We start from the raw sequence: 11,170 nt of genomic DNA, 5'->3' as shown, positions 1-11,170 counted from the left end.
CAATCCCACAATCAGACATCCCTCTCACAATCCAGGACCACTGGCTCCTAACCGTTAGCCTGCCTGCCTGCTGATCACCCCTAACTGCTCCCCTGCCCGCCTAACACCCCAACTTCCCTCCCCTGCCAGCCTGATCACCCCAACTGCCCTCCCCTGCTGGCTTGATCACTGCCCTCCTCTGCCAGCCTGATTGCCCCAACTGTCCTCCTCCCTGGCCTGATCGCCCCCTAACTGTTTGCTCCCCTGAGCTGGCCTGAGGCCCTGCCACTGTGGCTTTGTCCGGAAGGAAATCAGATGTCTGGAAGATGTCTGGTTGACTCAGTCTAATTAGCATATTACCCTTTTATTAGTATAGATTCTTTGGGACCAAGAATTGAACTCCTGTATGTTCAAGTAAACCTAATCATGAGTTTCCTTGATGACTTTGCACTTCCTATGTGTGAAAGTCATCAAGTCAGTCTTTTAGTTTAAAAGACTTAAACTAAACTTAATTAAATCTCAAAGTATCAAGCTAATATTTGGCTCACAATATCTAATATATATATATATATATATATATATATATATATATATATATATACATATATATAAAATATATATGTACATATATATTTTAATGGAATGCTTCACGAATTTGCGTGTCATCCTTGCGCAGGGGCCATGCTAATCTCTGTATCGTTCCAATTTTAGTATATGTGTTGCCGAAGCGAGCACTCCATATTGATGTCATCTTGTGCTTGATACTTTTATTTAGTTTTTATATAGTTTTACTTAAAAACTATATTATAGTAACATATAAACTCCTTTACAGTAATCTACTTTTAAAAATTATTCTTAATACTTTTAAGATATGAAAATTTTATTATTTATTATAGACAATAGTAATTATGCGTTGAGCATTATGTTTTTGTTGTTTTTTTAACAATTGATCCAACATAGTAAAGAGCTTTTAATCAATCCTAAGCCTAAATTCTTAGTTGTGTAAATCTATATAAGAACATTTTAGATGAGGCATTTGAAGCAAGCTATATTGTGGTAGAGATAAGAAACATTTGTGAGAATTTGGATGAAAAAGACTAATTAAATTTTGCAGGCAAATAGGAAGATAGTACTGATAAAAATCTGGAAAGCTACTCTGTTATATCCTCAAAGAGTCATTTTTACCTCTATGAATCCAACACAATCTCAGTTTTTATCCTAGACCCATAATTTCATAAATGTTTTCTTGTTAGTGTATAAATGTCTTGATGAATGCTGATTCATACTAACAAAACCCACAAGACACTGAAATATACAGGCCATTTAGTATTTTGCATATGCATATATATATATATATATATATATATATATATATATATATATATATATATATATATATCAGGGGTCTTCAAACTACGACCCGCGAGCCACATGCAAATACACATATTGTATTTGTTCCCATTTTGTTTTTTTACTCCAAAATAAGATATGTGCACTGTGCATAGGAATTTGTTCATAGTTTTTTTTTTTTAAATTATAGTCCGGCCCTCCCATGGTCTGAGGGACAGTGAACTGGCCCCTTGTTTAAAAAATTTGAGGACCCCTGATATATATATACATATATATATATATATATATATATATATATGTATATATATATATATATATATATATATATATATTAATTTCAGAGAGAAAGGGAGAGGAAAAGAGAGATAGAAACATCAATGATGAGAAAGCATCACTGATCGGCTGCCTCCTGCACTCCTCCTACTGGGGATTGAGCCCACAGCCATGGGCATGTGCCCTTGACCAGAATCAAACCAGAGACACTTCAGTCAGCAGGGCCTATCCACTGAGCCAAACTAGCTAGGGCTATTTTTGTATATTTGAAACAAAATTATAAAAATAGGGATTACAGAATTAGTTCTTTGACTCTGCTTCAATAAGACATTTTCTGAGTAGGTTACTTTATGGAAAAGGCTATTATCAAAAAGTCCCTAATTAAGAGAGGAATTACGATACAAATATTAATTGCTTGATTTAACATTATATGGCATTGACAACTGACAGTAGGGTGTACCCCTCTCTAAAATAGATATAAAAGCAGTCTTTGGATCTTCCTTTGTAGATTCTGCATCAGTCAGAAATAATTAGGAGATATTTTCTTTTTTTTTGCCACATTAGAATTTTAATAGAGAAAATTAGGAGTACATAAACATTACATATGAAACACAAATTGACATAGCCTAAATGAAAATGCCTGAGGAAACAAAGTACAAATTCAAGCTTAGAGATTTAGGTACTGGTACTTGATGAAATCACATTATTTCCCAGCAATTCAGTTTCCTCATTTGTGGTTTAGAGTGATAATCAAGTGAGTCAAAAAATGGATATATGTATATAAACATACATAAAAATTCTATATACTGCCCAGTGCTATTAAAAATACAGATGTTCTCTTCTTAATTTCTTTCAATCACGTTTCTTTCTCTTGATCTTTCGCTTGTATTTTCGCTTATGCATTTCTCGTTTGAATTTCTTTCTCTTTTTTAAAAACCATTGATTTATCTGTTTTTCTGTCATGTTAAATTCAAATGCAAGCGATTCACGATGTCCTTGTGTGGGGCATTTGTTTAACTTAAACGTTGCCCAGAGAGTGTCCATGAGGGGCTTGCTGAGTAATCTTTTCTCCGGATATTCTTCCTCACATTCCATTTTTTTTTCTTTTTTCTCTTCCTCCTGTGTTGGGGTCCAGCCCCAGCAGGTCCAGGGGTTCCCAAAGGTGCGGACGGAGTCAGTGAAGACGGAATGACACAGAGACAGCGTTCAGTTGATCAGCAGCCTAGCCACATTCTCCAGCCAAGTTCTGTCGCCAACATCTCCTGCCAGGTTCTGTGTTTTCTTGTCTTGTTACATCTGTATTTATACCAGTTTATTTTAGTCCTATCAATTTCTATTCTAAAGGTTAGGGCGTTTCTTATCTCCATTCCAGGGAGTAAAGATTATGTAGCTTAAGCGTGATTGTTCATAGTTAAAGTGATTAACTACCCACCTGGCACTTAGTTAAGGAGTTTTCTTCCCTCCTTAACTTTAGGGAAAAATCCTCACCTGGAAAAACAACCTTTCTTGGGGAGGTGGTCCTGTTTAGAAGACATAGTGTTAAGAGGGGGAGCAAACATATGCCATATACACCAGGTCCCTTGTAACATATGCTGTGCAGATGTTTCTTCCCTGCAACGACTGTGTCAAGCAGCATGGGTGGACCGGCTTCCGGCAAATTCCCCCTTTTTTATGTTTTAAATGATAGCGCGTGTAAATCAACGGCCACCTCTCAGATTGGATTGTTTAAGACTCGGAAGAAGACTGACAAGCAATGATAGCGAGCATAACTATAAACATAGTGGATGGAGCGCACAAGGAGCCTTGTTCCTGTAGAAGGTTGCTGTCCTCTTCAGTCAAGGGATTTCACCTGTCCTCAAGTCGGTGGTTTGGCTGTCCTTGTTGATCTGGCTAGCCGGCAGTATCATTGGCGACGCTTCCCGAAGGGCTGGATCAAAGGGTCCATCAGGGCCGCACTTGATGGTGGTATCGGTATCCGGGGTGGAGTCAGCTGTGCCCTCTGGGTCGGCTGATATGGATGATACCAGGAAGGAGGAGGAGGAGGCGGAGATGGAGGGTAGTAGAGAGAAAAAGAAGAGAAAGCAAAAGAACTACAAGGCATGGAAGTGTTTAGAAAAAAGAGGAAGAAGAAAGGGAAGAAGGCAGCATCCTGACACAGCCCTTTCCTTCAGCTGCCCCTTTCCTGTGGTCCAAGGTAGAAATGGGAAACAAGTCCTGTTGCAGTGAGAGGACAGTTGCTGTCAGCCAGTCTCTGTCTTCTTTTTTTTTTTTAATTAAATCTTTATTGTTCAGATTATTACATTTGTTCCTCTTTTTCCCCCCATAACTCCCCTCCTCCCAGTTCTCACACTACCCTCCGCCCTCACTCCCCACCCACTGTCCTCATCCATAGGTGCACGATTTTTGTCCAGTTTCTTCCCGCATCTCCCACACCCCTTTCCCCCCCAAGAATAGTCAGTCCATTCCCTTTCTATGTCCCTGATTCTATTATGATCACCAGATTATTTATTCACTTGATTCTTAGATTCACTTGTTGATAGATGCATATTTGTTGTTCATAATTTGTATCTTTACCTTTTTCTTCTTCTTCCTCTTCTTAAAGGATACCTTTCAGCATTTCATAGAATACTGGTTTGGTGGTGATGAACTCCTTTAGCTTTTCCTTATCTGTGAAGCTCTTTAGCTAACCTTCAGTTCTGAATGATAGCTTTGCTGGATAAAGTAATCTTGGTTGTAGGTTCTTAGTATTCATCACTTTGAATATTTCTTGCCATTCCCTTCTGGCCTGCAAAGTTTCTGTTGAGAAATCAGCTGACAGTGGTGTGGGTATTCCCTTGTAGGTAACTGAGTTTCTTTCTCTTGCTATTTTTAAGATTCTCTCTTTGTCTTTTGCTCTTGGCATTTTAATTATGATGTGTCTCGGTGTGGTCCTCTTTGGATTCCTTTTGTTTGGGGTTCTCTGCGCTTCCTGGACCTCTAAGTCTATTTCTTTCACCAGGTGGGGGAAGTTTTCTGTCATTATTTCTTTAAATAGGTTTTCAATATCTTGGTCTCTCTCATCTTCTGGCACCCCTATAATTCTGATGTTGGTACACTTGAAGCTGTCCCAGAGGCTCCTTACACTATCTTCATATTTTCGGATTCTTTTTTCATTTTGCTTTTCTGGTTGGGTGTTTTTTGCTTCTTCGCATTTCAAATCTTTGCCTAGATTCTTGCGCTCCTCTGGTCTGCTGTTGGGAGTCTGTATAGTATTCGTTATTTCAGTCCTTGTATGCTTAATTTCTAGTTGGTTCTTTATCAGAACATCGAGGGTCTCATTAGATTTCTTTAGGATCTCACTACATTTATCGGCGGCTTCTAGACAGTTCTTAAGAGACCTTAAAAGTGTGGTTCTGAACTGAATATCCTCCATTGACAGTTTTGTCTTGTTTCTTTGTCTCCTCATTTTTTATGCTTTCTTGGTGCACCCCCTAGTGGTCTTTGTGCGCAGTCTTGTTGTAGTTAAGCCTTGATTGTTGTCAGCAATACCGGGGATGATTTGACCTTCAGGCTAACTGGCTATGAGAGTCCGCTGTGTCTGCAGTGGGAGAGCTTCTGTGCTGGATTTCTAGGGCGGTGCTAATCTAGCGTTTGCCTAAGGCTATCCGGCAAATGGCTCTGTGCAGGGCTTGAGCGGGGCAGGTCCCTGGGGATCTACAGGGTGGGCCGGAGCGAGCAGATATGGCTGCTCTCAGTTCCGTCCCTAGGGGCTCTGCCTCACAGTGTCCCAGCAACTGCTGCAAACCTCGGAGAGAAAGCTGCCTTTGAGTTCCGACCGAAGCCAGACAGCCCCGCTTCTCCCATTTGAGTCTGGGTCCCTAGAGACTCGCCCAGATCTGGAGCTCAGAGTCTGAAACTCACTCCTGATTGATAACAACAACCGCGCCCTCCGCCTCCAGCCCGCTCCGCGCGCACTCCGCACCTTAGTATTTCACTTCAGCACTGCGCCTCCTCTGAGTCTGGGTATGATATTCTCTTTCCTCCTAGTTGTAGAATTTCCATTCAGCCAGCCTTCCTGTGGTTCTGGATACTGTCTGTTCCTTCTTTTAGTTGTTTTTTGAAGTGGTTGTTCGAGGCAGCAATCTCCGGCGTTAACCTATGCTGCCATCTTGGTTTCTCCAGGAGATATTTTCTTACTGAGTCCTCTTAATGTTTTGTTTGTTTGTTTGTTTTTCTGCAAGAAGGAGGAGGGGGCGGAGGAAGAGGAGGAGGAGGAGACAGCCTCACAGAGAGAACTCATATCAATGTAGCATAGAAGAAACACAGAACTATACATTATACTGTCAGCACAGAGCAGATCAGCAGTAAAAGTTATGAATTATCTCTCCTGGACCTCTCTTAATTCTCAGTCTAGCATCTAAGTTGTGCATATGTTCCCCAGAGCCCCACAGAATAAAAGAAAATGAAGCTGAGATTCTGCATCTTGCCTGAGAGTCCCTATGGCAGAATTAGAAGTGCCAAACTGCAAAGGTTTTGTGGGTGACTAGCTGCCCCATAGGTTGTACAACACTGTTGAGGCAAAACCAAAGGTGTGCAGAAGGACAGCCACATCCTGGATAAGTCGAATGAACAGACCATGGGTTCTACATAAGATTTCAGTATCAGATGCCAACAAGCTGCATAGAAGTCTGAGAAAGGCACTACTGTGAAAACCAATGGGAAAAGAGAAAAGCAATTGATTCTTAGTGTGTGGGTCCCATGTGTCCCCATCCCTTCACTGGGATTTCTTGCATGCCCCAAGTCAACCAAATGTCCTTTTAAGGAGAGAATATTCCAGAAGGATGGATTTTTTTTTTTTACCTAAAATAGACTAGTTGCATTTGAAAAGATTGACACACTACTGTATTTTATCTAATATAAGAAACCATAATTTGTAAGATGAAATCTAATTTTAGAGATGGTAATTTGTAAAAAAAAAAAAAAAAGTACTTTAAGAGATTGAGAAAAAGACTATTAATAAATATGCTTAACATTATCTGTCACCCACTAGCCTACCCTACAGTGTAATATTTTTGGCTCTCTTGCCTGGACTTAATCAAATTTAAATGGGATCCTTCAATGCTCAGAATAATGTGCCACAGACATAATTGTCTATTCACCCAGGAATTATTTCAGCAGTCTAAACAATTAACCTGTATTTAGGAGTCTTTTCATAGTTTTCTTCCTCCTTGATTTTTACTTTCTGAAATACCCTACTTCCCATACCTCTTATGTATCTGAAATCACAGACTACAGTGAAATTCTATTATCCAGCTTGTTCTAACTACACAGAAATGTGGCACTGTCAACACTATTGAGGGTTGGCATATATTCATTAAGTGTGCTTTAATTACCATCAGATCATTTGCTCTGGTAGTTATTTGGATTTATGATACAATTATCAATATGAGTCTAGAATTGAAATGTGTGTCAAGGAACACTTAGTTGCTTCCTTATGAAGCTTTTCCTTTGAGATATGTATAAATGTAACAAGAGAGCTTTCTGGGTTTAGGTACCACTAAGATCATTTCTAATCAGTCTATTTTTTAGGTATCTTTCTCTTATTTAGATTTCAAACTAATTGATGCACTTCCTTCTATATTTGCAATAGCCAGGAGTATTCCTGAAGCGCTGTATGTGTTCCAATTCATATGCTCATTTTGGGGAGTCTTTGTACTCCAATTTGCAAATATTTTGAAATTTTAATTTTCCCCTCTACTATATCATGGAAATACTCCTTTCTATAGAATTGCAATTATTTATTGATGTACATATATACCCAGATTCACTTCAACTGACTGAATTGTTCTTAGGTTTACTACACATTTATAAGTGATTTTTATGCATGGTTTTTTAAAGTGACCAGTAGGAAGACACTTTAAAAGTTACGGAAATGTTTTCATTTGCCAGAATGGTTGTGAGCTCTTCTTATATTCACAACTGGACAATAGGATGTTAAATGTCTTAGTATGCTTAAGACTGTCTTACATAGGTAAGTACCAGGCCACTGGACTTTCAAATGGCCTACAAGACACTACCTTGCTGATAAACCTGTTTATAATTTATCTGTGCCTGCAGTTTAACTCTATTTCATATAATAATGGCAAATATTTTTGTATAATTTTAAATATACCTATCTTCTTTTCAGGATATGTGCACTAAGGAGAGGTTATACGACACTCTTCATAGTGGTTTTTGTTTGAAATTTTACCAAGATATTTTTCACTGGAGTTGCCAATACAGTATATTGGTATCTGCCTGTATCTTTTGTTACTATACACTTATGCCTGTGTATTTATGTATTGAAATAGACATTTTATTATAAAGGACCTTACTTTTATGCATTGTATTTATTAATACATTTTTCACGCATTCATCAGTCATTGCCCCAATAATGCTGTGTTATAAAGCAGCCACAAATTCAGTAGCATACAGCCATCTGCATTGATTTCCTGTTTTTGTGTTGACTAGTTGGATAATCAGGTTTTGGAATGACTTAGGGCAGACTTGTCTACAATCAGAAAGTTGAGTGCAGGTGTGCTCTGACAGTTCCACAAACTCTCTGCATCAGAGACAATTGGAGACACATTGACTGGTTGCTACCATCATACACCCCTACCATGGTGTGGGAGTGAACCTTAACCCAGGCACCTGCCCTTGACTGATAATCAAACCTGAGACCCTTCCATGAACAGCCTAACACTCTAACCACAGAGCACACTGGCCAGGGAAAGACATCTTTTTATTGTTCTTGTTCAAATACAGGAACATAAAACATAGAGCCAACATGAATGAGCACAGTTCAAATCTGTGTCCACACGGTATCTGTTAATATCAGTTGGAAGAATTTAGTCATATGGCCAAATCAAAAAGTGGGACATGCACTCCACTCATCATGAAATCAAAGCAAGACATATTTATTAAATTCTACATCAATGAGGTGAGGAAGTACAACCTAAAATAATGGGGATTATTTTGATTTTTAAAAATTAGATCTAACTGCATTGACTTTCATTCAAGACAGTAGAGTGCTTAAAAAATACTCCCCGTTTCAAGTGCACATGAAATAGTCAAAGTAGGTTAGAAGGTTACATGAAAGAAGGTTACAAATTTGAAAGAATTGAAATCATGTAAAATAGGTGCTCTAACTATGCAGTATTCAGAAAATGTCTCCCCAAATATACCCACATCCCAATACTTTAAATCTATCAATGTGTTACAGGGACTCTATAGATATGACAAATGTAAAGAGTTTTGAGATGGGAAGATCATTTTCAACCAGAAGCCCAGTGCAAGAAATTCATGCATGGGGGGGTCCCTCAGCCCAGCGTGCACCCTCTCCAATCCCGGACCCATTGTGGGATTGGGCCTAAACCAGCAGTTGGACATCTCTCTTGCAATCTGGGACCACTGGCTCCTAATCTCTTGCCTGCCTGCCTGGTCGCCCCTAACCACTCTGCCTACTTGCCTGCTTGCCCCTAACCACTCGCTTGCCTACCTGCCTGATCGCCCTAACCACCTCTGCCTCGGCCCCCGCCACCATGGCTTTATCCAGCTGGACATCCGAAATGATGTCCGGAAGGTCATCCAACTGTCTGGTCTAATTAGCATATTGCGCTTTTATTATTATAGATTATCTGAGTAGGCCCAAAGATCATTATTAGAAAGACACCGAAGAATCAGAGTCAGAGAAATAAAGTGACTACAGAAATAGTTGTCATGTGACACTATTACTGCAGTGGGGCCACACGTTGAGGAACCTGGGAAGCCTCTAGGAGTTGGAAAAGCAAGGACACAGAACCCCGAGAACTTCCAGAAGGAGCGCAGCCTCGGCTTTAGCTCAGTGAAACTGATTCCGGACTTCTGAACCCTAGAACTGTAAGATAATAACTTGTTTTAAACCACTAAATCTGTGATAATTCATCACAGCAGCGATAGAAAACTATCACACACATTACCTGTTTTAAGTTACTGCAAAGCTAGCCACATAAATAAGCCTGATATTTGCAAAGGGAAAGACAAATAGATCAATGAAACAGAATAGACAGTTGTCAGAGTACCAAGAGCACAGCTGCTCTGAGTCCGTATATTCTTCTGAATCCTACTAAGGACTATGCCAAGTGTCAGGCCAGGTTCCTTTTAGAACCCTGCCCTTCGCCCTAACTGCCCTCTCTGCTAGGGACTGGACCTTCTTGGGCCACCGTATGGTAGACAGAGAAGCCATGAAAGGTTGTGGGTACATAAGAATGAGTCTTTATTGTAGGAGCCAGTGGCCATAAACCATTAGACAAAACAGTTCTTCACAACAAAGTCCCACACGGGCAGTCGCACACTGGCTAATAAATGAATATAGCTTTCCTACAAAGCAGCAGTAGCCTCTGTTCCCAGAGCCATTATCTAAGCAGCTGCATGCTGCCTCTGGACCTCCAACCTCATAGAGCAGTGGCTCTCCCTTAGAGCTCTAGCCTCAGTAGCCTCTCCAGCCTCTCACCTCTCCCGCCTTTTCATCCAAGCACACTGGCTCTATCCACTGAGCCAAACCAGCTAGGGCTGTACCCCAGTGTTTTTTTAATGTCCTGTTTTCCCCAAGAATTTCCTTGATCTTTTCCTTCCTGACCTTAGCTCTTCTAGTGTATATCTTACTCCCAACCTAAGCGCAATACTAAGTTGAGCACCTTTCATTAGTCCTTCCGGTAGCTCTCAGACAGGTTAGTACAGATACATACGGTAATTTGTAAATAAGATCTGTTATGCTAAGATCTGTTATACTCCCTCTAACACTAGGGATCAGGGTTCCACCTGACACCACAGTCTGTAGACATTTCTAGACTGAGAATGGGTGGAGTGAGGGCAAGTGAAAACACCCACGGCTCTCCCATTCTTTTCAAGTTGACTTGTTCTTATTGCAGTGTTTGCTTGGTTGTTGTAAATCTTTGACTCTTTTCCAGAGTTCTTAGAGTTGGTTTTGACAGATTCTTTTTAATTTTCATTTTATTTTGTTATTTCTGTGGATATGAGAGTTTGGAACTGCCTATACTATATTTTATGTCACTCTCAAATATATTATTCTGTTATTTGTAGGGCAAAATAGTACCATCTTGTGTTAGTATTTCTTTACTAAGGGATATTATTTTGTCAATTTTGTGACTAGAAGATGAGACTAATAATCTTTGACCTCTAGTAATGTCTTACTTTCCTTTATATAAACACCCCAATTCTTTACACCTCTGGCCCTGTGACATAAAACAATGACTGTCTTCTCAAATATTACAGAGTACCACGTTAAAATTCACAAACATATTATAAACTTTTATTACATTTGTGTAGATCAGCGGTTCTCAACCTGTGGGTCGCGACCCCTTTGGGGGTCGAACGACCCTTTCACTGGGTTCGCCTAAGACCATCACAAAACACATATATAATTACATATTGTTTACAGTAGCGAAATTACAGTTATGAAGTAGCAACAAAAATAATTTTATGGTTGGGTGTCACCACAACATGAGGAACTATATTAAAGGGTAGCGGCATTAGAAAGGTTGAGAACCAC

At 39.7% G+C, this 11,170-nt stretch overlaps 1 non-coding gene across 1 annotated transcript; it reads right to left on the bottom strand.

Moving 5' to 3' along the window:
- Positions 1 to 610: 610 nt before the first annotated feature.
- LOC132232053 (U6 spliceosomal RNA) lies at positions 611 to 714 on the bottom strand. Its single transcript, XR_009452216.1, has one exon. It is a non-coding gene; the product is annotated as a U6 spliceosomal RNA (small nuclear RNA).
- Between the last annotated feature and the right edge of the window lie 10,456 nt (positions 715 to 11,170).

This window comes from Myotis daubentonii, chromosome 3 (assembly GCF_963259705.1).
Source record: "Myotis daubentonii chromosome 3, mMyoDau2.1, whole genome shotgun sequence".
NCBI lineage: Eukaryota > Metazoa > Chordata > Mammalia > Chiroptera > Vespertilionidae > Myotis > Myotis daubentonii.
This window is presented reverse-complemented; position numbering and strand designations above follow the sequence as displayed.